At 41.9% G+C, this 26449-nt stretch overlaps 1 protein-coding gene across 50 annotated transcripts in view; it reads left to right on the top strand.

Moving 5' to 3' along the window:
• Adgrl2 (adhesion G protein-coupled receptor L2) overlaps positions 1-26449 on the top strand; it is a 636611-nt gene that overhangs the window by 455488 nt on the left and 154674 nt on the right. For 4 of the 50 annotated variants that reach the window (XM_060392510.1, XM_060392531.1, XM_060392534.1 and 1 more), the window contains exon 1: positions 2500-2638. The exons of 38 other annotated variants lie outside the window; for them this stretch is intronic. The gene's annotated coding sequence lies outside the window, so the exon portion shown is untranslated. Of the gene's footprint in view, positions 1-2499; positions 2639-3040; positions 3169-3428; positions 4429-26449 lie in introns of those variants that run through there. 8 more of the 50 variants (XM_060392512.1, XM_060392524.1, XM_060392523.1 and 5 more) reach the window with 6 other exon arrangements.

The raw sequence follows: 26449 nt of genomic DNA on the forward strand, positions 1-26449 counted from the left end.
ATCACCATATTTTGCCACTTTGTCCATCTTCATTTTTCTTCAAATCCATTAGCTTGTTACCTAAACTGTTACAATTCAGACTTGTATTTTGACAAGTACCTGATTGCTTCCTTGTAAACAAAGAAACATGGATGGCAAATAGCTTTGAAAATTAACATAATTTTGGTATCAGAAATACATGAGCCTATTGAATAAAATGATCTCTAGTTTCTTGAAGTTGTTTAAATTAAAAACATGCGTCTCTACAGTTGGGAAAACATGTATGGTAAGATGCTTGAAGCCCATCAATCTCTCCAACCACATGAGCTAATGAATCCCTTCTGTTTGCTTTGAATGAAGTCACCATGAGTGGTTAGATGTTGATTTAACATAAAACAAATGGAAATGGGTGTCTCCTTTGTAGAATCTATTAAAAAAACAATTAGCAATTATAATGAAGAAGTCAATGATTTGACATTACTTAAATAATAATATAAATTGAGTAGTTGCATCTATTGGATTTTAGGAACAAATAACACACCCCAATTTCCCTGACATTCTTTATATTTTTTTTATTTTTTCATTTTTTTTAACTACCATGACACCTGTATTGCTAGAGTGGGTGTTCTGAATTGTCATGAAGTGTCAGGTAAGCTATGTTTTCTGGATGTGAACAGGCTCTGTGGAATGTATCACATAACTGTTCCTTTTCAATGTCAGGCTGTGGCTAACAGCTTAATCTTGAATATTTCAATTGAATTGATTGCTCTGCCAATTCTTCCTTGTACATACACAGAAAGTTCAACTATTATGTTATATAATCAAGAGAGAAACAATAAAAATTCCTTAATATTTAAGACATATTGGGGAAGAGACATTGCTAGATGTGTGTGTGTGTGTGTGTGTGTGATGTTGTCTCCTTAGAAACATAGTGGAGAGTGACTCACTTTATGTCCTGGGCTTCAAAGAGTATCAGACCTATGAAATGTACACAGTGGTTTCTTTGAGAGATTCTTTCTGAGAGAATTAAATAAATGAGCCAACATATGGCCAGCTTAATTCAGGCAAAAATGTCTATTGATTACTTACTAAGCTCACTAAATAAAAACTTCAGGCTAAGTTTTGCTTCCCCAAAGAAAACAGGATTAGACGGGTCTGTGCACTCACTGGGGCTTCCTGTGAATCAGGCCAGATGAATGAAAACCTTCAAAGCCGAACAAAGGAAAGGGCTACATTTTTCTGGCAAATGCAAATTATTAGTAGTTTGACATACTGTGTTTCACACTCACAAATAAAACATTTTTTTAAAAAAAGAAGAATGTGATATTAATGATCTTTGAAGTCTGAGAGGCATTGGTCTGCTTTTCTTTTCAGCTGCTTTAAGTAGGCAGACTTAACTCTCCTAGGTGGACCAGCTCTTCCTATAGTTTTTGACTACTGGGAAAACTTCAGCACCCTGTAATATTTTGCAAGAGCTCTGCAAAGGTGTGTATTTTCCAGACTACTTTAACTCTGCACAGATGGCAATTTGAACTGATTTATCTAAGAAATTCCAAGTGGAAAGTGTCTGTACTTTAAAGGGCAAGTGCTCCAGTAGCTCGTTTTATCAGCACCCTAACAACAGCAGAAGAAACGGGATCATAGGAAAATCTCTTTCTAATCTGAGCTATATGCACATTTATCTTCAGGTTTTGTGCAATCATGAACGCATTTGACCAGTATTTGAATGACTTTAGTGCTGCAAATATTTGGCTCTGTGACAAAATGCAAATGCTAATTGATATTCAGAATCTTCAAGTCTTCAGTGCAATCTCCTGTTGACATTTTAATAACATTGTTTGGAATGATTTCCGAAGTGTGGTGACTGCAATATACCCGCTGTAACAAAAAGTACATATTGTTTCTGAAAGCAAACAAGCTCAAATTTCACCCAGTTTTCTAGAGGTTTCAAACCTGGGAGAATCAGCCTTTCGAAGGCAAATGGCTGCATTCATTAGCTCACACAGTAGTTTATGAATACATTGGAAAACCTACTGCTTTCTGCTCAGAAATCTTCTAATTAAAAAAAAAAAAAGATTTGATTTGATTTTAGTTTAGTTTTTAGCTTCCAGGCAATGACGTTTACTCAGTTTTTAAACGTTTAATCTTTATTTATTTATTTTCTCCTAGCATGACATTGTTGTGGCTTGTTTCTGTCCTTTGCTGACACTGTCAGCAGAGAGGACAAGAGCATATTCAATATAAGGAAACGGGGGACCCAGACCTAGGAGGACTATGAATGTTCTAGCAAGCAAAGCCTTGCAGTCTCTTTTCCTTCCGTTGCATATCCTGGTGAGTTTAATCAAAAACAAACAGAAAGCTCTTGTGAAATATAGTCAATAAAGTCAAAGTTTAGCTAGCTCTATGTGACTACAAAGAAAAGTCATCGCAATTAAAAAAAAAAAATGTAACTTTCGTTAACGAGCGCGCCGGAAATCTCAGGTATCAAAGACGCATTAGCCCTGGAGCGTCCCCTGCGCGCGGCAGCCGGACGGAGGCAGCCGCGGCGAACAGACCTCCTTTCTCCAGCGAGCAGTCACACAAAAGGAGGGCTCCGGAAACTAAAAGTTTCGGGGCCTCCGGCTCGGGGCGCGCGGAGCTGAGAAAACCTGGAGACGGGGTGGGTAAAACACGCGTCCAGAGCGCTGGGGCGCAGTCCTGGCTGGGAGAGAGCTCCTGGGCCGGGAGGGGAAAAGGGAAACTGGGAGCGGGGTCCCGAGCTGCAGGCCCCAGCGGCCGGAATGCCGAGCTCTCCCGGATCCCCTGCACCGGGATCCCGAAATAAAAGCGACGTTTGGAAAGTGCGTGTGTGCGCGCGGGCTGCCGAGCGTGCAGCGGGCGCGCCGTGAGTGGAGTTTCGGGGGGGCGGGGTGTAGAGGGTGAAGGCTGGATAGCGAACCCCGCGATCTGGCTGGGGTGTGTGTGAGAAGGGGACGCTAGCCGACAGGCAGGGGGAGGAAGTGGGGGGCCGAGCCTGCGCGGGCTCCTCTGGGGCGCGTTCCGCGGCCGTGCGCGCGCGTCCCCCGCCGCCACCGCCACCAGCGCCTCCCGGAAAGCCCCGCGGCCGCCCCACCGGGCCGAGTCCCGGCCGGCCAGTCTTGGGGCGGCTGCTCGGCCGTTGCCACCACCACTCGAAAAGCTAGATCGCCTGTAAGTGTCCCCTTCGCTCCTCCTCCTCCTCCTGCCCAGCGCTCGGGCGCCCCGTCGCCGCAGCTGCTCCAATGGAGTGGAAAATGGCCATTGGGCGCAATGAGTTCTAGATTATCTGCTCCGCGTTTTGTACTCAGCTGCTTGTCTTCTTCGGAGTTTGCACAAGCCCCTCGGCTGGCAAACACGGGAGGGAGAAACGGATGCTGCGCCGCGGTGCGCGCTCATATGTTTATATGATTAGCAGTCCCGGGGTGGGGGGGCTGGGGGTGGGGACTGACGAGGAGGAGGAGAAGGAGGAGAAGGAGGCAGGAGGTGACTCCAGTTCAGCCCTAGCTGAGTCCGTGTCAGGACTTCGGGCTCCCCCGCCTCTCGCTCCCTGCTCTCCTCGCTCTCTTCCAGCTCTCACTCTCTCTACCCGCTCGCACACACTCACACACGCACACACTCAGACACACGCACACGCACGCAGAGGTGCCCGAGCGCCATCGGGAGCCTACCGGAGGATTCTTGGCAATTGTTGAGGGGACCAGCCTCCCTCCGTGGCTGTGCATCGGCCCAGCTCTGCCCTGCTCCTCCCGTCGCTTTCCCCGCACCCGAGTTCCTCGCCTCCTGCATCCGCGGAACCCCCCCACCCCAGGCCGGGAGACCCGACATGTGAAGAAGGGCCAGCGGCAGAGTCGTGCCCCAGGCCGCAGGGGCGGCGCGTGCGCCGGATGCAGGTCCTGCCGGCGCTGCTCGAGCGCTTGGGTCTTCTCCGGACAGACTGACGGACTTGGCATCGCTCCCCGGCGGCCGTCCTCCCGCCACTGCTAGGGGACTCCCGGGTCTGCGCACCTCCGCCAGCCTCGCTCTCTCATCCCCGCATCTTTTGGTTTTGAATTTTGATTTTTGGCTCCGAAGGGAGCGTGCATCGGTGGGCGCGCGCGTGTGGGGGCAAAGCTCCCCCCTCACTCCCCCCGGTGTCGCGGAGCAGCGTGTGGGAAACTGCGGGAAGATGTTGACTTAACCTCCCGGCAGCCGCCCGGGCCGCTGGGCTGCTTGGCTGGACTCGGCGGCTGACCGCGGTGAAGACTCGAGCCGGAGGACACGCCGAAGCGCGGCGCCGTGTCCGGCCCGCCAGCCGTGGCCGCCGCCTCCCCGCGCGCTCGGCCACCCGGAGCACCCCGCGCCGCCCTCCTTGGCCCCTCTCTCGCGCCAGTGTCCCCCGCGCGGCTCCCCGCGCCAGATCGGCCCTCCCCCGGGGCGCGCTCGCACACCGAGGTAAGCGCCAACAATGTGCCTCTCTGTGCCTGGCTTCGGCGACCTGTTTGCTGGGCGCCTCCTGATGGGGCTGACGGCGTGGAGGTGGCCGTGTCGCGGGGACAGACCCGCGCTGACCACTCGTGCGCAGCCCTTCCCGCCGACATCGATCCGCAGAACTCTGTGCGGTGCAGCCGGCTCGCCGGGCCGCGTGCGGCTATTGTCAAGCTCTCGGGGATCAGGCTGGCTGCTGGGGACCTAGAAGGCGGGGGCGCGCGGGCTTGCGAGGCAGCTCCAGCCTAACCTTGCATTTTTGGGGGGATGGAGTGGGGTGGGGGTAGGGGAGAGTCTTAAAAAGCTTGGGGACCGGAAGGTGCCCTTGGTTCTTTACGCAGCGGGACTCGGGAGGGGACTGCCGTGCGCCCTCCGCCGGGCTGTCCCGTTCCAGGTGTTGGGCCCCAGGCTCGGCGGGGACTCGTCCGTGGGTTGTCGCTGGGAGCGAGTCCCTGGGAAGGGGACTGGGGGGGGGGGCGGCTCGGATGAGTTGTTGCGGGCCGTCGTTTCTTGTTGGTCAGGTGGCACGGAGGGGCGAGGATGAGAGCAGAGCACAGCCAGCTGTGGCCGCGCCGGCGCTGAGGCTGGCAGCGATTAGTGGCGGCGGGCTGCGGTGGCCAGGGGAGCCCGGCCGCGGAGCCCGAGCGTGGCGGGGCCCGGGGACTCGGCGGGCCAGAGCCAGGGCAGAGAATCTCCCGGACCCGCAGTGAGAGGGCAGCAGCGGGCCGCGCTGGGCCTGCAGAAGAAGTTAAGGGGCGTGGGCTCCCGGCTGCCTTTGGGGTGGGGAGCCTGCCGGGTCCAGTGCGAGCCTCAGGTCGAAAACAGCAGGGAGAAGGAGTCGTGGGGGGAGCGCGATGCAAAGAGGGGAGCCTTCGGGGTCACGGGCGTGAGCTCCTGGATTTGAGACCCTCCGCCACGCGGACGAGGGAGATCCACAGCGAGAAGGCGTCCCTGCGTATGCAGGACCCTGCACTTGGGACCGGCAAAGTTTTTTTCTCCTCGCTGAACTGCGGGGTTTGGGTTAGAAAAAAAAAAAAATCGCTGGAGCCTTTAGCGAGTGCGGGGCTGTCCCCGATCCGAGGCCGAGGCACGTGCGTCTTCCTGGGTGTTTGTAGCCCTCGGTTCAGCCTGTCCTCTAAAAGCGTCCTGCGCTGCCCGTTTTAGCCTTTCCCCGTCGTGTGGGGACTCCTCCCCCTCCCTCCGTCCCTCCTTTTCCCCCTTTCCTGGCCCCTTCATTCTGCGCCTTCAGATAGAAACTGTGCTGTCTCAGATTCATAAGGAAGAAATGTTTTCCTCCTGCTTCATGAAAGGTGTCAGGCTGCTTAGCAGCTTCTCCAGGCAGCCAGGGCGCGCCTGAGCCTCAGCTCCTCAGCACCAACCAGATGGTTGCTGTTACAAAGGCCAGGTTTCCGAAGGGCGCCTCGCCCCCTCCCCCCGCCCCCTCGCTGCTTTATCTTCTGCATTTTCGCCGTGCTGGGTTCCCCTGCTCGCACCCCTTTCCAGGGGCGTCGCGTTCCCCGTAGTTGCTTCATTCATTTCTCCCGCTGCAGTCCAAGTCTGCCCCTCCGAGTTGACGCTGCCCACCTCTCGTTCCAACCTTGAAGAAAGGCACGCCCGTCTGGTCAATGATTGCCTGTGGGAGTTCGCTTGCTAAGTCACAGGGTCCCTGGCGCGTAACCTTAAGATACAGGCGCTAAAGAGGCACTAATTCGTCCACAGAAATCCAGAAGTGTTTGGGGGTGACCGTGACAGCATCCAGGTTGGTTAGAACTGTCTGGAGCCTAGCGAAAGGTAAATCTACATTTAGTGTCCTTTGGTGTTTCCTAAGTATCCTTAGAGACTCCTTCCAAGAAAATCTGCCTAAGTTCAGGTGTGTTTTCCAACTTTGTCTTCCCTGCCTGCACCGGCCAACAAACTGGTGCGTGATGGAATCCCCAGGAACGCATGCTCTGTTGTTGGGTTCGTTCAGACGGCTCGCATCTCCCCCATTGTTGCTCTGCTCTAAAAGAGGTGCCATTTCTCATGCTGCACAAATTGTTTGAATTAATGCAAGTGTGAATTCTTACCGTTTGAAGGGGACGATTAGCATATCAAAGGGTTCCTAGCCTCAGCTCAATTGAGAAAACTGCAGCCCGTCTTCCTTTTGCTTCCAAGCCGAGGCCCAAAGGGCAATGGGAATTGTAAAGGGTGCAAGCTGGAAGGAGGGTTCAGGCTGTGCTGGAGAACTTTCTCTGTTCTGTAATTATGTGAACTGAAAAACAGTGTTGCTCAGGAGCCCCCGCAGAAGGCGAGACAATCATTTTTTGTTGATAAATGGTTTGTTCCTAGGAAAACGGTGACCTTTTGTTTTAGGGTAGTCTCTGTTGGTTGTCTTGGGGTGCCCATAGTAGAACACCGAGAAAGCCTTACTGTCTAACCTAACGCTTTTCTAAGACGCACTTTGCTCTATTATTACAATTAGAAGAGTGTCCAATTAGTCTATACAACAGTAGCTATTCCGTGATAAGACATTCATTGCTACACATCGGAAACTTTTATATACTTGCTAAATTAATAGGGAATAAACAGGAAATAGATCTTGTCGAGAATTAAAAGCTCTTGTGAGCTTTATTAACACAATTTTTGATACAAGGATCAGCTTGGAAAACGTTTCTAAGTGACACTCAAATTTTATGACTTGTGTTTAAATAGAGGCAATTTTGTGTAGATACAGTTTTGTAATTTTAAAAGTTGTCAAACCCTAGACACCTTTTTGTTTAGCTTAAAGTTGTTTTTCAGTAAAAACACCCAGTCTAAATTTACCCCCATCTGTACAGCACAGTGTTGTCTCAATTTCTTTTAGCAGCTCAGAACTTAAGTGAAGAAAGAAATAGGAATCTAGTCTGTGGGGCATTTGTGGAGGGCAGAGAGGTCAAGAGAGAACTCTTTTCTTCTGGGGAAAATTACTTGCATTTATTTCACTTTAGTTTTTCCAAACTGATTTTTAAAGATAAACAGAAAATGGTTGAAAATTGTAAGCTTTTCTCTCTTCTTTTTTCTTTTCTTTTCTCTTCTTTTCTTTTCTTTTTCTTTCGTTTACCTGTGATGTTTGTTTTTGACCAGGAACTGACATTCTTTCCTTGGAGGAAGGATTATTTACTAATAATTAGGAGTCCTAGCTTGTAACAGTGGAAATGAATTCTATCAAATGTTACAATTTTAGAGGGGAAAACCCACCATTAATTGCTTAAATATTTTAGTCTTTTGTTTAATGGGGTGGTAATTGTTTTCAGATCAAGATGAGGTTTTAGTGCCTTTCCAATGGAGAGCATCACCCTGGAATCATTTTATGATCGCTTATTTATCTGCTTTGTTCACTAGCCAAGGAAGTACTGTAGTATTGGGTGGGGGTGTCTTTGAGTGCAATGTGTTATAGAAAAGACACATCATCCTTGAGAGCTATTAGTGATTATCCAAAAATTACCCTGAAAACATTGTTCTTTTTTTTTTTTTATATGATCTTGAATTTGGCCAATCTCTAAAGGTGTAAAATGTGGTGAAAATAAGATTTCTCCGCATTTAGATGACACAATTGGGCTACTTAGAGAAAAATTAATGTGCCTTCGAAGCACTTCAGCTGCCATTTTCAATCACCAAGTTAGTATGTGTTGGCAACAGAAAACGAATTTAGAAATGCAGATATCCCTGGGAGCAGGTCGTTAGGGAATTCGGAATATTGAATCATGTGGGCTAGAACAAACCAATTACTTCAAGTTTTGACGTGAGAATTTCCAATAAATAACTTTTGTTTTCCAGGCTTTTTGTTCTGCTATATTAGTGGAGGAACATCAAAGCAGCCACCAGAACTTCCGAATGTCATAAAAACGAATATAAATACATAGATCTCACACGCAGCACTGAGAGTCCTAATTTAAGATGAGCACTTGGAGTTTTTACTGCTGCAGTTTCCACAATCAGCAGAAACACCAGGCTTCTGGGTGTTTCTAAAAACATGCAGCAGGATGGAGAGCTTTCAAACCAAGGTTTGCTGGGTTAGGGCTTCCTTTGATCATTACTGAAGCTCTGTGTGCTTCCTTAAAAAATGTAAGGTGGTATTTTACTGTCCTTAAGTAAGACGGGCTATGAGAAAACCGACACGGAGATGTGAAGGTCAGAGAAACCATCAACCTGCAAAGCCAAGTCATAAAATGTCACTGCTCTGTTTTCTATAAAAATATTTATCTGACCCAACTTTTGTGAAGAATTATTTAAATGATTGTTTATCAACAGATGTGGTATGGACTAGAGACAGCATCACAAATTTATTACAGATGTGGTGTCAGCGAACCTGTACCTGCCTATGAATGCTCTGTTTTGATTTTAACAAAATCTTCATCACTTGCTTAAGCGTTGATAATTAGAACTCAGATTAGGTGGATTTTGGTTAAGAGTCAAGTACAGTTTTGAGAATAGAAGAACTGAGCACCCTGCAAAGGCTATTTTTAGAAATTTCCCTGGAAGAGGCTTACCTTTTGGGATCTTGTTTTTTTTTTTTTTGTTTTTTTTTTTTTTTGCTTTTTTGTATGTGCTTCTCAGTCTTGAAGGGCAAAAGGCTCATTTGACACCTGCCTGCTTTTCAGCAAAGGAGATCCTTATAAAACTAAACACAGTTATTTTCAAAGTAATATGTGCTAGAAATAAGGTCCATCTTTGTGGAGGAAGGGTCTTTACAAGCATGCTTATCTAAACTGAAGGTTTTGATGAAGTACTCAAGATAGCAATTTTGTCACTGGGCCTAAAAAGAGTGTGGATTCTTGTAGACACATTGGTCAGCTCGGCTCCTGTGCTTCCTAGTTCACATTGCCTCAGTTCCTAACTGTTTTGGAACTATTTTGAACAGAGATTAAAACATTTCTACTTGAAAGCTAGATGAAAATCATAGGTTGGTTAGCCTTTCTGTTACATAACACTAGTTCTTCAGGCCTACCCAAGTACTCATCTCTGCAAATAATTCTTGATTAAAGGTTTAAAAAGTACTTAATCATTAGATTACTATAATTAGAGTGATCTTATCAGAAAAATAGAGTGAGACTATTCTGTAAAATCTTCACTTGCCTGAGATGCTCTCAAAGATTGGGTGAAGTAGTGACTTTTTTTTTTTAATGCTTTAAGAAACAGCTTAAGGAAATGGTTTGTTTGATATAAAGATAGATGGCTAATTATGGGCATTAGGTACTGTGAGTCATAACGCTTAGTGTACTGATCTGGTGTAGTCACAAACAAGGAGTAACTCGGACCCACCAGACTTCAGCTAGCCACGTGAGTCTGGCATTTGGTTTCCTTAAATGTGAGCTATAAACTAGAGAAATTCCTTAATGTAATTTTGATGGAAGTGGTTATTTTTAGGCAAGTCACGGCTATAAGAATAGGAAGGTCCAATCAGCTAAAAATACTTTTAAAAAATCAATAATTTTAGGTCATTGGTCTGATGGATTAATGCAGGCCATGATTTGGATACTTCTAAAGCAAATTTTAGTACAATAAGTTTTGAAAAGCTTATTATTTCTCTCCCTCCTTGCTCCCCACAGAAAACTCCTCTTTTGTTTGACAAGCAAATAATACCTCGAAAAAAATAAGTTTGAGGAACTGAATTCATAATACCTTCAAATAGAGTGCAGTTATGGGAGATGCTTTGGAAATGTCTGGAAAGCACAAAGCAAATTCAGATACAAGTTGTTTAATTACAACAAAAATACAGCTCTGTGAAGCCATACTGTTTGTCTTCATAGAGGATTTTATGCATTGTGTGGTTATACGTAAAATCCCATCACACTTGTATAAATTTGTTCAATTACCAGAACAGCTAAAAGAAAAAAAAAATCAATTTAGGTTGAAAAGCAACAGAAATTAGATTACCTTGGTTACTAGAAACTTGCCAGCAGTGTGGAAATTCCTTAATAATATGAAAAGTCACCATGCTTTGCAATGTGAGGGTGTTGGCTTCCCTTGTAATATGCATGTGTTTGCTTACTGGGCGATTTGTTTTTTTAATGCATCCTTTTTTTCTTGTTTTGTTCCTACTTTCATGGGAGTTTCAGCGTAGTTTCATAGCATGCAGGAAACTACGGTTGGGTGTTGGCATTTCTTGTAGAGGTTGCTTTTCTAGAATTTTTGATCAGTTGATATTTTGAATCCGTGTCATGAAATGCTACGCATGATTTTAGGAATCTGAAGAAAGGGCTGCCACAGGAACAGTTTAGGATTTGTTTTTTATCACCGACGCTAGAGTATGAATTCTCTATCTTAAATGCTTAGTACAATAAAGTGGCGCAGGCTTCATCACCGCAGATAGCTGGGCACCTGTTTTATGGCCACCTTGATTCATTCTGCTTCACCCAGTTGCAAGAATAGTCACAAGTGTTGCTCAAAAGCCAGCGGGCTGTTTTTAGGTCATGAAGTCAACTTCCTGGAATTTCTAGGGAAACCAGTTGAAAGGAGAAGGACAAATGTCACTTTAAATAAAGATGTTTAAATCAGATTTCTGCCTGAGGGTAAAATTTAGGTCTGCTGTAGTCCCGGATGTGAAGTCTCCCTCTGAGGAGTAAGGCATTAATCAGGGCAAGACAAGAAAACGGGGGACGAGCATGGGTCCCACTCTGCCACTGATGGTTTTCTCTCCCCAATCTGTGAGGAATATTTTATAAACATTAAACGGCAGGCCCATACTGCACCTCTGTCTCTGAATTCTGGTCCTGAAATTAGTTTCCTTAAAAGAAGCTCACTTTAAGGGCGGGGATGTGGTGGAACTAAACCCAAACCCCTGGAAGGCTTTTTAAAGGGGTAGATCCAGTACCTTATAAAAATAGAAAGGGAGGGTGTAAAGCAGGCTGGAGAAGCATCCTGTTTTAGAATATATTAAATAGCCTTGATTTTTTTTTAAAATCTGGTCATAGGGAAAAACAAACAAACAAATGGACATAAAAGAGAACTGTTAATCCTTGACTGTGAAGGATGGCAGAACCCAGTAAGACGGTTGCCTAACCTTAGACAGATCATCAGATCAAACCAATATTATCTTGTCAGAACAAAAGCATACTGAGCCTCTGTCTTTTTCTGATATGCACAATGAAATGTTTAGCACGGTAGCAGCGAAAAGATGTTCCAGTACAGTCTAATAAGAAAGGCATGGTTTTGCCATCAAAGCATACCGTTTAACCTCTGTTCTTTGCCAACCATATACACATGAACAAGACTACTTATATTTTGATCCTCTTGATACATTGCTATTTCTAGACAGTTAAAGAATTAATGCAAGTTTAAAACCATGTTTGATTGTGGCATCTCTTTGTTGAAATGATTTGGCGAGTTCAGGTCTATTCTACTCTCAAAGGTGTTCCCAGCCTTTGGACTGTAAACTGTCTGTGCTGTCCATCCACTGTTTGGATCCTTCCCCTGGTACTGTGTTCCACACCTGGGACGGAATACTACTCAGGGATTAGATGGCAGAATAATCTAACCCCAGTTACTGTCAAAATGGCAGTTGGCTGGTGAGGTGACCTTGGTCTTGACTAATGCTTTTTTATTTTTATTTTTAAATTTCTGTAGAGGATAGCAACACAGTTTATTTACAGAGCGTGCAAAGAAGATTTTTATTGTGTTTTAAAAACAAGCTTCAATTTTAATTATTCTTGAAACTGAAGTGCTCTGATACTCGTTTTCCATAAGATGGTTGAACATTACAAAATGTTGATAAGCTCAATACTTGGTGTTTCTTTTATGTAGAACATCATTTCGTAATCATTTCTCAGCTTCTACTTACCTAAAGAACTGTTAAAAATGATTTTTCTCTGTCTTCACTTAAAAACCAACATTTATTTTCTCCTTTTTATTTCTTTATTTCACACATAGCTTACGCAGGAAAATTGTAGTCTTCTGCATTAAAAGCCTCCGTCTTTTAGTGTTTGGTACTGCGGTTATTGATTCGAAATTACATTTCTTACACATCCTTTTCTCCATTATTTCTGCCCCCTTCCCTCAGTTCTAGGAACTGAGCCTAGGCCTGATAGTTGCTACTAAGCAAGGGTCTCCCTTCATGTTACACCCCAGCTTTCTTCTTGTACTCCTAATTTTTGTAATCTTAAAGTCACTTTAGTTCCTAAAACACCCAGCTTTCTTGTGGCTATAGAGAGCATCCTTTTGGTAGTGTTTTTGCTGTTGTGTCAGTTGCTTGAGTTTTCACAGAGCTTGCTGAAGGCTGTGGATTGACACAGGGCACACTGGAGATTGATAGGCTGTTTTCTGTGTTTAGAAAGATGGCTACAATATGAAACTACTTCATTTAGTTTCAGATGCGCCAACAACTAGAAATTATAGAGGAGAGTCAGGATGCCCCAGGCTCCTCTGTGCAGAAGAGAACGCCTGGCTAGGTGTGCTCTCTGTGGTTACATCAATAGGCGAATAAAGAACGATGTTAACAGCCTTTGCTTTTTCTGAGTCAGTGATACCCGTAATGTGCACAAAAGGCACTCTTTATATTGTTGCTGGTTTTACAATTTACAAACATTTCTACATTTTTAAACCCCTTTGCCTTATTTTCTTTGTTTCTGTTGGGAGTAGGAGGTGGTGCATCTAAAGAAATAGAACTTTTGTCTCTGTGTTCTTTCTGCAACTAGCATGAGAATTAATCCATATATATATGTGTGTGTGTGTGTGTGTGTGTGTGTGTGTGTGTGTAGTTAGTAACTACATATATATATGTAGTAACTAACATTAGTTCTGCAGCCTGAGGTTGAAAACTGGGGCCCTGTACATGCTAGGCAAGCTTTCTGTCTCTGTACCACACCCACATCTTATCATTTTCATTTGCTCCTTAACAATGTGTTATTTATTTATTTAAGAATCAACTTTGTGGGGCATGGTGGTACAAGAATGTAATCCCAGCACATAGGAGGATGAGGCAGGAGAATTGCCATGATTTGGAGATCAGTCTGGGTTATATAGGGAGTCTTTGAATAAGAAAACCAAACCAAGCCACACAAAACAAAAGAAGAAAACAAATGTTATCAGTTAGTGCAAAGCAAAGCAAATTAGATTTGCATTAAGTTTCTATTCCTTATTTACATATTATGAAGGGGTGGTGTGGGTGTTGGAAAGGAGAAATTATGGCAATGAATGCATCAAACACTGTCTTGTCAGCAACTTTTGGGTTAATGCATATCCCCAAGACATTGAAACTGTTCTTCAGCCTTTCCTGTTGTGTTGGCAGAGGTGCACCCTAATTCATATGAACTTGGCAGAAGAGGATTTTGGGTAAAGATAGAGTAGAAGAAATTCTAAAGCAAATATTACAGAGGATGAAAGGACAGGTACAAGTTTGATAGTGTTTTGTTTTTTAAGTTGACATTTTCATTTTTATGTTGAATTAAGAAATTTTTTATTTTAAAAATAACTAATCTCCACAGTTTTGGAGTTCCCAAGAGAAAGAGGTGTCTTCATTTAAAACAAATTTTGTCTTTCCCTGTCAGGTGATCTCAAGGTGACCCCTTTGCTTGCCTGCTTTGTGTTCAGAAGTGAATGAAGTAAATGCTGTGGGCGCTTAGTTTGGGGTGTCTGTCATTTCAGGCTGGTTGAGTGTAACAAGGTTTCTCTCTCTTTTTCTCTCTTTTTTTTTTTCTTCCAAATACTATGAACAGCCTGTGGGTGACTGATAAATTTAGGCGTGCTGCCAAGCCAGGCTACCTTCTTCTTAAATAGGATGGGGAGTAAGGTAATCATTTGTCAATCATAACTTTTAGGAAGCATCGTCTTACTCAAATGAGAGAGCAGGGTAGGTAGTAAGTAGTACTTAGCTAGTGCAAATATTTTTGCTAACCCTTGTTATTACCTGCAGAGGGAGCTTGTATGTGAGATAAAATAGTCAGGGCACATTGCATTGATAATTAGCCCTTTGAAAATTATGTTAAAGACATAATTTATTTCTCTGTGTGAGTAAGTGGTGGTTAGAAAGCCAGGTATTTTGAGGTTAGTTAAATTCCAGTGAAATTTAGTAGCTCAAATCTTATCATTTCCTGTAGTCATAAAACACAAGCACGTCCTTAATTAGTGAAAGTATTAGAAAAATAGTAAATATCAACACATTGGATTCATTTTGAGGATTGACTTTATTATGATTGAGTCTCTAGGAGATAAAACATTTGAAAGGTGTCTAGTATCTATGACCATTAGGGAAGCCATGGCAAGGCTTTAAGAGGGACTTTTTCAGGTTATGCAAAATATTTATTAAACATCCAGTAAACACAAAGTAGCAAATTGTATCCCTCTCCCGTGCACTTTGCCTATAAATTAATTGAATTAAATTAGGTGAATGTGTTCTTGTTTCAAAAATAAAGACCTGGTCACTTCAGATTAAAGACTTCTGCTTGTAATAAGGATCACATTAGTTTAGCAACATTTAGACAAGGGAACCATCAGGAAGGGATGAGGGAACTGTTGGAAAAACATGAATGCAAGTGGGACAGACAGTGCTTGATGGAAAACTGCTTTTTTCAGGAACCATGCCCGTGGATTTTCTAAGACCTAATCTCAGGATCCAGAGCTATTTTAATTCTGGACATGGGCACATTGACAATTAGGGCAGTAAGCACTCAGGTCATATCCATTGTTTCAAACAGACTGTATACATTTGTTTTTCAGTAGAGAATTTAACAGTATCACTTTCTATTGAAAATACCAGTGTTTATTTTTACATTGGATGAAGTAATATGTGAGCATTTGCTTGCTAGGGATATGAAAAAGGGTTATCCACTTATGTATTCTTGAAGAGAGATGTAATAGTCTCTCTCCCTTTGACAAATTGGTGTGACAAACATACTTATTTTGTATTTTAAAGGGCTTTGCTTCTTAATGAAATTCACTGTATTGAATATATTACTTCATTAGCTAATCTGTACCTGATATGTGGAGTCAGATTGTTACTGGTATACAGAATAACCCTGCAGGTGAGAAAAGTGGTTTAATAGAGAGATTCTTGGCACTGACACGGGCTTTTGTGTAAGTATTACCCTCTGCGTTATCTCAACAAGCCTGTGCCACAGCTCTCCGGAGCATTTTCATAACGGGTGAGACTGTTAGCAACAGCAATTATTCCTCAACAGGATTACGGAGCTGTGCTTCACATGAGCATCACACACTCCTTTTCAATAGCGTTATTGATAGGCATTCTTTACTGCCAAGTTTGTGTCATTGTCTTAAACGACGCCTCATCCCGGTGGGCAGGCACTGGGGAGTGGAGCCTGACAGTACAGTTCGTTACCTCTGCCAGCTAATGCCTCAGCCTCCTTCTCAGCGAGGTAAGGGTTACTGCCGAGTTCGTTCCAGAAAACACTGTGAGGCAAGACGCAGGGGCTGTCACAAAGTGCACAACTTCTGTGATGTTATTGGAAAGGCACAGCTAGGGTAAGTGCTACTCGTCTTGTCTTAAATTTAAAACTAGAGCGTTTATTTCAGTGATAACCCCCCCCCCCTCAGCTTAATGAAATCTGAGTCCATTGTTTTTCAAATGTTCTTGTAAAAAAATAACTGCTGATTACTTACTATTTGGGAATGATCATGGAAGGAATGGATAGCTGCTTTTAAATTTTGAAACATCCTTGACAGTCTTTGTAAGTTGTCAGATAGTCTTAGCATATATTCTTAAACAATAGCAATTCATGATATAACATCTCATGCTCATTTGTAAATCACGATTTCAGAGTAAATGTATATGCATTGGTCCCACATTTATTTGAGCAGACTGATTCTTTTTTAAGCAAGATATATTGTGAAGAGACTCTACATTTAAGAATAATACTCGTATATAATTAATGGATGAACATACTGTTGAAATAACTTTTAATAAAAGGGCTATAAAAATAGAAGATTTTTATCTTAAAAACTATGTGTCTTTGGTCTTCCTTAAATCATGAGTCAAATGCTCTATCAGGCACTTTGAATTAACACAGAAAACATAAACTTTAAGTAGTAATCACAGACTTGTTTATGGGTATATGAAACCAGGGATAAAAAGTTATGAATCTGGATGTTTTTTTATAACTACATGGGAGAAAAATATTTAAAAATCTTTCATGTCTCTGCGTTTAAAATTTCAACATTTTTTAAATGGTAAAAATAGTTAAACTTACTTATTTTCTTCTAATTATTTCAGAATTCCTTTTGTCCGTCTCACAGATTTTCTCAAATATAAATCTAACAAAGGTTTAAAGAATACTTTTATTATGTGCACTTTGATAGATTTTTGTGGCATTCACAGGATACTACAAATTCAAACCTGAACAAAAGAGTGAACAGGTTAAGATCATAGACTATTAAATTTCTTCATTATTTTTAAAGATTAAAATTCAAAATTTCACATTTTCCTCCATTCATTGAAGCATTTCAGTTTTGCCTTTTTATAAAATCAAACACTTCTAAGGAAATATAAAAAATTCAAAAACATAAACACGGTCTTTAATGTCTGTGTGGTTTAAATGTTTTAATGTGAATAGGATAGGTAACACGACTACTATTTTTTGGTTTAAGAGAATAAAACTTCGTAAAATTCTTTAATAACTGAAATTTGTATTATAGTTTCAAAGAATTAATTTGTATTTATTGCTCCTTAAGTCAGGCTTGATTTCCGAAGAAGTCTTTATTTTCCCAAAATATAAATCAAATCAGAGAGTCATATAACTTATCAGTAAAATCAGCCTAGATTCAAAGAAACCCCTTCCGTCTTCATCATAGGACCTGTGTGGGCATCATGGTAAGCTGGTGTAATCTCTTAGCAGTAACAATCCGCTGTGAAGCATGAGTACCTGGCCGGTTGAAATTATTTGAATTGCAATTTGAATTATTTGAAGACAATCTTTGCTTTACCTCTGGGGTTTAGGAGAACAGCTGCAACACATTAAGATATTAGCATTCTGAAACCACCTTTCTCTTATTATAACCCCCATAAAAATTTAGCCTTGATTAATGCTTATAAAATATCCTATAGAATTATGATGACAGAGAATTCATACAAATGGGGTGGCACAATTATTAGTGGACACGGTGGCCAAGTATGTTTATGCTTTGTTGTTTTAATAGCATAGCCCTTTGCTGTGCCCATTCGGTGGTTTAGAAATTGATGAATTCTGAATCCACTGCAAAGAAATTGTTTATTATTATTCTTGTAAAAACATGCTTTGTATTTTACTATTTTGCAGATGTTTATGACAAAATAGTTGGATTTAGTTTTTTTTTTTTAAATTTTATTCTAGGTATCTGTAATTGGAACCATTAAATGAGAATCAATTTAATTTGTTTCATTTATTATTAAATTAAAAAAATAACTTGCAAGATCAAAGCTTAAGTATCCTATTACTTCAACTAATTTTTTCCCTTTTTTACATACTTAATGTGTGTTGGGTGGGGGAAGGGGCCTTGTATGTGTCATGGCACACATGTAGAGGTACAAGGATAACCTTCAAGAAAAGATTCTTTTCCTACACAGTGGGGATTCCGGAACTCAAACTCCCGTCACCAGGCATGGCAGCAAGTGCTCTGGCCTTCAGTTCCTTTTTAGTGACCCTAACCTCATGTTTAAATACCGCATTTTCCAAAATTCTTAGGATTTATTTTTAATACTTTTGAGTATTTTTGAAAGCCTAGAGAATTAAGAATTTGAGCTGTTTAAAACAATAGTCGATTAAATAGTTTATACTGAACTTATTGTTTAACTATTTGAAAAATTTTAAGAATGGCAAGGCTGAGGCTGGAGAATTGACATGACTTTGAGGCCAGCCTGGGCTACAGAGAGAGTCCTATTGAAAAAAAAAATAAGGCAAAGCAAGCAAACAAACAAACAAAAAATACTGAAAATATTATAGGTCCATGCAATATGGTCTTTTTCTGACTGTTGCATGTTAATTCTGTGACAGTCAGAAGGGCAATTTCAGTAATATTGTAGTTATATCATCATGACGTTAGTGTTGAATTAAAATAGGCTGGAAACACAGTATTAGTGTATTTTATTAAACCAACATTGCCTGTTTGTAAAGAATAACTTCTGACTAATTCCTATGCATTAATAAAACTGGTTCATTATCCTCAGAACACTTGGGCACTAATCTTACTATTTTCAAAGCATTTTATATTATTGCTCTACTACTTTGAGCATGTCTTCATATAGAATAGCTTTTTAAAAAATCAAAATGGCTTTTTGATAAATTGATATTCTTCACATCCTACTGAATAGCTGACAGTTTTCTTCTTCCTCAAAAATTACTGTTCTGGGGTTGGAGAAATGACTAAAGAGGGTAAGATTGCCTATTGCTCTTGCAGAGGAGCTGGGTTTGATTTCCATCATTTCTCAGTATCCTCCTCAGGTGAGCATGGCTGCTTGTAACCCCAGTTGCAGGGACCTTCTGCCTCTGGCCTCTGTGGGCACCTGCACACATATAGTGCACATAAAGTCTTCAGCCTCACACACATACATAAGTAAAAACCATAAATAAACCCTAAAAATACTTGTTCCTTCACTCCAAATTTCTGCTATTTGACTCCTCCCCTCAACTCCCCCCACAAAAGAGCTAAATTTGCTTTTAGAGATTACCAGTAGGGCATAACTTCAAACAGCTTCATGCAGGTGACATGCAGTGTCTCCAGTGACGTCATACGTACTCAAGTTCTTCCTGGTTTACTTCAGGGAAACTTGCCACCCCTCCTTATGTTTGGCACCATTAAATTCTAGTGAACAGTTTCCCTTAGTGCAAAGTATGATGATTCTTCACTATAAACCGTGAATGGCCTTTGTCAGCCTGCAAAAATGAAACTTTATACCACATCTTCTCTTTTTATTTTCCTGAAAAGAAATAGAAGACATTTCCCTTCAAGCTTCTTAAAGGACATTACAGCTCCTTAAAGGACATTATACAGTTGTGTGTGTGTGTGTGTGTGTGTGTGTGTGTTTGTTTACTGGTGTGTGTGTGTGTGTGTGTGTGTTTACTGTCACCTTCAATTTCTGTGAGTATTGGGTTGGTTTTAAAGGGACAGCAAAGCTAGTTTACACAAGAGGGTTGGTATGGGAAGTATGCATCATGCCCAGTTGATGCCTTTGATATATTTTGGTCACTTCCATCTCAGTTTACGATAAATCACATGTTTAAAGGCTCCTGGCTGGGAATTAGCATGGTTGACCATCTCAGTCCTTGGCTGCAAACAGGCTCTACTCTCTGCTACTTGTAATCTGTAAATTAGTTTGTTTGTAAGAGACAAGTCTCAGTCCTCACGTCTCATTTTCTATTAGATTCTATGACCTTGATAAAAGTTTGTAACAACTGCACTTTGTTGTCATTAATTTGTATTTATTTCATAAGCAGAATATAGCAAACTTAAAGAGCATGAGCACAGGCCTTTGGGTCAGGCCCTGTAATGGATCAATAATTAAAGATCCCACAGAGTCAAACTGAAAGCGGGGGAAAGTCCAACCAAGCAGTGTATAGTTTGAGCTAATAGTTAACCGTTTCCATTAGCACTCTTTAGTAAGGGTACTTCAGAGGGCACCCAGGCCTCTCCGAGTCTTTAGGGTCATTAGTCTCTGAACATTCACTCTTTGTGAAATGGGCTCTTTGAATACCAAGCACCTATGAGAGCTTTAGCATTTTTCATCATTTTAAGATATACAGTTAAAAGGGGGAAGGGCTAGGGGTGTCGATCAGGTGTGCTTAGCACACTTGAGGCCCTGGGTTCAGTCCTTAGCATAAAAGCCCAAAGGGAACTGTGGGTGTTAAAAAGCAAAATTAGAGATTTTGAAATCACCTATCACAGGAGAATAGAAAAAGCTTTAAAGGGGACCCCAGTCGTTTTTACACTTCCCAACAGCTACAAATTTAGTAGAGGTTAGAAGTTCACTTTATCCAAACTTTCAGTTTGGGGACGGCTCCCACAGACCGACCTGCAACACTGTGATTTTGGTTTAGCACATATAGATTTGACAGATTCAAGAGAAAAGAGAATACCATTTGCAGTTACGTCTAAAACCAGGATCTTTCAAAGTGTAGAACATTAGTCCTTTGCTTATGTACCTGAGTGGTAGATCTTCTCATCTTTGAAGTTATTTTACAAAGAAGACTGTTCAGTTTACTAATGCCTCTGCCGACTTTTCATGTATGAGGACATATCAGGGTTCCGTGATGGTCACGGTCATACATTGGAGTGAGTCCTAACACTTGGCAGCCATGTCAACCGCTGTCGGTCTTACACAGCTTAGTGTCCTCAGGCTGCAAGCTATTACCAGTCCTGAATGATTCAGCTTTTGCCATCTTCCGATCACGTTTCTCTCCCAGTTTCAAGAAACTGTATTAACATGTCTACAACGAGGAGGACATTTTGGTATCATGAAAGGAGTATTTTTTGGGAAATAAAATTTACGTTGAAATTATGCACGGGTCCACTTGGTGAGAGTAGGCTACACTCTTTTTAGTTTGGAGAAACTGTCTTGGATAGTGTTCGTGTGTGACTGGCAGGCAAGGGCTGGGGTTTGCTTTAATAATCCACAGTATTTGCAGTGCCTTGAATTTCACCTTCAGGATGTTATTTTTGGTTCCCTTTAATACCACAGAGGTTATTGTGGCCACGCGTGTGGCTTCAAAAATTTGACACAATTTCTGGTACCAAGTTGGCCCAAATTACCAGACCAAAAATATGCATTTGCTTGCATTGGTCTCCGAGTCTGTCTTTTTAAAATACTGTGCTTTAACCTTTCCAAGAACAAGACTCCTGGTAAGTACGTTTCATCTAGGGTACTGTTAATCTGTAGGTTTTAGCTGCACGGACATTTATTAAGGGCCTTCCTGAAGAATGGTACTATCAAGTGAGGTCTGAGTTCACTGGGTTGGTGGGAGAAACAGGATGGGACTGACTGAAGAGTAGAGGGAAAGCTGTGGAAACAGCGAAGAGCACCTTCAGAATGAGCAGTGTAGAAGGGACTAAACTTTCATGCCTGTGAGGGGAGAGCTGCAGGATGCAGGCTGTCTTAGAGGAGGAAGGTTTGCCGCCTTCGAGGGATGCGATTGCACAGCACCAGTTACACAGAAAGTGGAAGGAGTTGGAACTGGCCTGCTCATTTGGGGTGTGTGTGTGAAGAGCTTTCTGTTAGGATGATGTAGACTGTGACTGTTTGTAGTTTCAGTTCAGAGAGTATCCCATTGAATCGCTAGTTTCCGAGCCACAAAGTAGAGTGGAGACATATTAGAAGGGATGGAAACCTAATTAGAAGCTGCAGATGACAGTTCTGGTGAGAGGCAGCGATGATATACAGATGTTGTAATGATTGGGTACCTTCGGATAAATAAAGGAGGAATGAGGAATCACGAGGCCCAAGGTTCTAGTCATACCCCTTCGTGAGGGGGAGGCATTTTCCTGTTTCTCGTAATACTTAGAAGAGCGTAACTAAGCGCTTGCTGCCCACAGTTTGCTTCAAGCTGACATGCACTTATACTTATTACTGTGTTGCTGGAGGCTGAAACCCTAGACCTCGTGCACGGTAGGCGAGCGCTCTGCTCTCTGGCCACATCCCCAGTCCCTCTATATGTATTTTTAATGTGATATTTATGTAGAAAGAGATTTTGACTTGGTTATGCCTATCCCTAGAAGTGTTTTTGGGGTGAACTGCTGTGTTCTAAACTAGTGTGTTTTCCAAATGTTCCTATAAAATGAGACATTGCATGGTTTTCAGGCTACAGGTTTAGGTTTCCAATTCAATTAATTGATTTATCAGGGTCTCCATAGTCAGCTATTGTAATCTATGTCAGACAAAGTGTTTACTTTATCCTGGATAGATACATTGAGATATTTGTCATTGCTCTGGTCTTCCTCCTGCTGTAAGAACTCTGTAAACAAATAACCTAATAGTCAGCACTCAGAGGTTTCCTTATGTACCTGTCTGTTCCTTTACAGGAAGTTTAGAAATCTCTCTGCTCCTGAATATTTATATTTTTATTTGTTGCAGTTCATCTTTACTGAGTTAATATTTCCCTTTGGTTTTCATAAACTCCCAATGTTTTTTTTTTATTTTAGTAAACTTAATTGATTTAATATACAAATTAAAAAGTAGAAGATGTCCCTACCAACTTCTGTTCTCTATAAGAGTGAAAAATTTAATTTCATAAGAGTGGCAGAATTTTAAAGCTTGCATGGTAGTTTATGCCTGTGCACCCAGGCCTCAGTAGGAAGAGGAAGGGAATTACTGTGAGTTACAGGACAGCCTATTGAACAACCTGTCTCAAAACAACAGAAGCAAGGAACTCAGCCCCAGTCCTAGGCAGCAGCAAGGTTAGCTGTGGTTGGTGCTCCTCTGTAGTGTGTCGGCCAAGCAATAGCCAGTCTGCACTCAGTGCAGTGCTGGCTGGACTCAGCGACCTCAGCCACAGTGGGCTCTATGGGTCTTCTTTTGGCAGGAGCACTTGGGATCAAAACTTAGGAGGCCTCACCCTTGCTAGGCTAAAGCTGTACCATGGAGCTATGCCCCAGCCTGAGTTTTGTTTGAACACTTGCTACAGCTTGTGGTCCCCCAACTCCCTCAGTGTAGTTAGAGTAGACGGTGAGTAATTTCAGTGTCAGGATGATAATTAAGTTCACAACCCGACCAGCTCAGGATTCCCCCCAATCAATCCAGGAGTGGTAACAGTAGAGAACGCATGTGGTGTTGGGTGCTCTGGGCCTCAAAATTGTCTTGTTTCTGGACAGTGGAGGGTGTTTTGTGATGCATTCTGTTAAGATGGAGTTTCAATCTCACATCACCCTTAGTAAGTGCTTTCCATAGCTGTCATTGATGTAGATTGAGGATGGTTAGTGCTCATTCCAGTACTCAGGTGGCCTATGTCTTTTGGCAATCGTTTTCAGCTTTCAGGTTTTATTTTCTGTCATTTTTGTTTGGGCCAGATCTCTCTTTTCTTTTTTTCGTTTCTGCTCAAGGTAGAGTTTCTCCCTATTTCTCTGTGTGTCTGTCTGTCTGTCTGTCTCCTCCTTCCCTTCTTTTCTTCCTCCTTTTCTTTCTTCTCCCTCCTCCATCTCTCCCTTCATCTCTTTTTTACCATAGGGCTTTGTAGTTCAGGTAGCTTAGATGATAAATCAATAAACGCCATATCAAAATTAATGTCTAATACTGAGAACAAGAAGTGTTGTCTCTCTACCTGAAAATGCCAGGACACTTTGCCCAACCCTTTCATGGGAGTTAGGGAAAAGGTAATACTTACACCCTTCTTGTGATGTGATGCCTGAGAGAGTAGCCTTATAGAAAGCACGAAAATAGATTCTTCCTGACCTTCATCCATAGCTCCAGCATCCCTGCTCCCAGCATGCCTGGTCCCAGATCACTCCCAGCATTAGGATCCTCCTACCTATTAATGTCTTGAAAAGCGAGTCAGTAGGGAATCTTGTCAGAGAGTCTGGGATGTGCACTTGGTTCTCTTTCCTTCTGAAGGGATCAGTCATGCTGGGGACAAGACTCAAGGTAATCAGCATGAAGTAGAGGGAGTAGCTGCATTCTTGTTGATACTGAAGTGTGAATTTCATTGTATTAAAATGATAGTGTTTCTTAAAAATGACATTTTTCATGTTTTTAAGATAAAATATATAAAGAAATGTTTTCACAATATTTTAATGTCTGTGTTTAGACCTTGCCAAACCCTGTTGCCATTGAGTCATTTATCAGCCTGTGGAACAAAGGCACTTAATTTTTACATGAGATACTTAGAGTGGTGGCCACATTTTTGGCATCAGAACATGGTCTGAAATGCAGAGAGCCATTTGTTCACAGCTCTTTTCTTCAGTGGGTGATCCTACATTACCAGTGAATTATCTTTAATTGTGAAATGATAGTTATTTTTTTTTTGGAGGGGGACTGGAAGGTGGTTCCCTGCCTTCCGAAGTGCCTTATATTAAAATCTGATTAGAGTCTCATTGTGTTCTTGCTTTCACAGCAGAAGTCTACTGTAAATTGCATTAGATGAGACTGAATAATAACTATGGCTTGATTTAAAGTATTAATAAAATCTAAATTTATACATAAGGCTGTAGGATTTCAGATTTTAATTTAGTGAAATGCCAGAATAAATTCCTTGTGTTTAGTTTGAGGAGTGTTTCATGAGAAACGCTTCTTAACCAAATTAGGACAGACATACATATCACACCATTTACAGAGTCTAATTATTAAAACCTGTTAAATTTCATATTTAATACCTGTGTCTCTTTGTAAATGAGTTGCTTAGGCTTATTGTCAATGTTGAATTTATGTATTACGCATAATTAGTTTGCAAATGCTGCTATGATTTCCAAGTAGCCATGCTTTTTACAGTAGTGTGTCATAGACTGAAAAGGCAACACTGTCATCTGTGTGCCTTAGAGAAGACACCAGATGGGCTCCTTACAGAAGGCTGGAGCCCGTGCAACATGGAGCTAACCTCCAAGTCATAGAGGTGAGATGGCATATTAGTGGATTATTGGATTACTGATTGTTCTAACATTTGTGAGAAAAATGCACAGATTTAATTTTTTTTTATTCTTTATTCGGGGTTAGAATTGACTCTGGGGCCTTGTTCCTGCTAGACAACCACCATGTCATTGACCTGCATCTAAATCCACATTTTTATTTAGAATAGAGATACAGTGTTTTATTTGTTTTTTAAAACCTCTCTTCAGTGATAGTTCAGTGTTAAAGAGGAACTTTACTGATGTTTCCTGCATAATATGTGGATGTGGAAGCTAACTTTAAAAGATTTGCAATAAAAAAAGAAATCATCCAAGATTTTTTGGGTGCACTTTGCAACACAGATGTCTAATCTGTTCATTTACACAATTTTCAGTTTTATCAAAAAGCAAAATTGGGGAAAAAAAAGCAGAATTGGAAGATTCAGTGTTATCAGCTTCATATAATTTCACACACCTCAGGTTCAAATTGTTGTAAATTGCAAGGGCGTGCATTTGTGTGTGTCTGTATGTGTGCCTGTGTGCGTGAGTGGGAATGTGTGTGTGAGTATGTACATGTGTGTGCCTGCATGTGTATATGTGCTTGTGAGTCTCTCTCTGTGTGTAGATACTATTAATGTTCTAACTAAACATTTAAAGTTGCTTTAGTGATTCTTCTGAACTGAGGTGCAGGCTTTGTTTTAGTCATACTTTGGTGTCCCTCTGCTTTCTCAGACTTCAGATGAGGAGAGGCAGTTGTTCTGAAATTTTCTCTGGAGGGGTTTGTTTGACTCTTGTTGATGCTGAGAATGATAAGATAATTTATATCATATCAGTAAGTTCTTCATTCTGACAAAATACTCATTTCTGTTTTATTAATGTATTTAATTGAAAAATAGGCCTGCCTAACCCCCTCCCCCCTAAAAAAAATTCCTCTTTTCCTAATTTAGATTGAAATTTGTCCCTGTCGTACCCTTTGGGGTCTGAATGTCACTGACTTCTTTATCGACCCCTGATCTTGCCATGGCATCCCGTGCTTCCATCTCCTGCTTCATCTTCCTTCTCTCCTTGGCTTCTTGCCTTCCCTTCCAGAATGTTTACTGCGCTTTTGCTTCTTGCCAGGCATTGTGAATGGTATCTGTCACTCTGTGAAGCAATAGATGAGAAAGCCATGAGGTCTGTTTTCAATTAGGGCATGATCTTCTGAAAATGAGTCTTCAGATACTTTTTGATAGTGGTGAGTGTATGGTACCGTGTTTAAAAATAGCTTGTTCCCTAGTGTTTGTTGGAGTTTTCACAGAGGCTCCAGTTAGAGAAAATCAAGTGATAGACCCATCCAGGGGTCCAAAGAAGTTCTCTTGCAAAGGACAAGTGGCAGAGCGGCTTCAGGGAGGAATCAGAGCATGAGGATGTCAGAAGTGGCGCCGACATGCACAGCAGCAAGCCTAGTGTGGTTTGAGAACATCAAGTGAAGTGCGACTCAGTTTATACACACTGAAAGACTGGCCATTTTCACTTACAGACT

The sequence above is a fragment of the Meriones unguiculatus genome, chromosome 10, assembly GCF_030254825.1.
Source record: "Meriones unguiculatus strain TT.TT164.6M chromosome 10, Bangor_MerUng_6.1, whole genome shotgun sequence".
In the NCBI taxonomy this organism is placed as follows: domain Eukaryota; kingdom Metazoa; phylum Chordata; class Mammalia; order Rodentia; family Muridae; genus Meriones; species Meriones unguiculatus.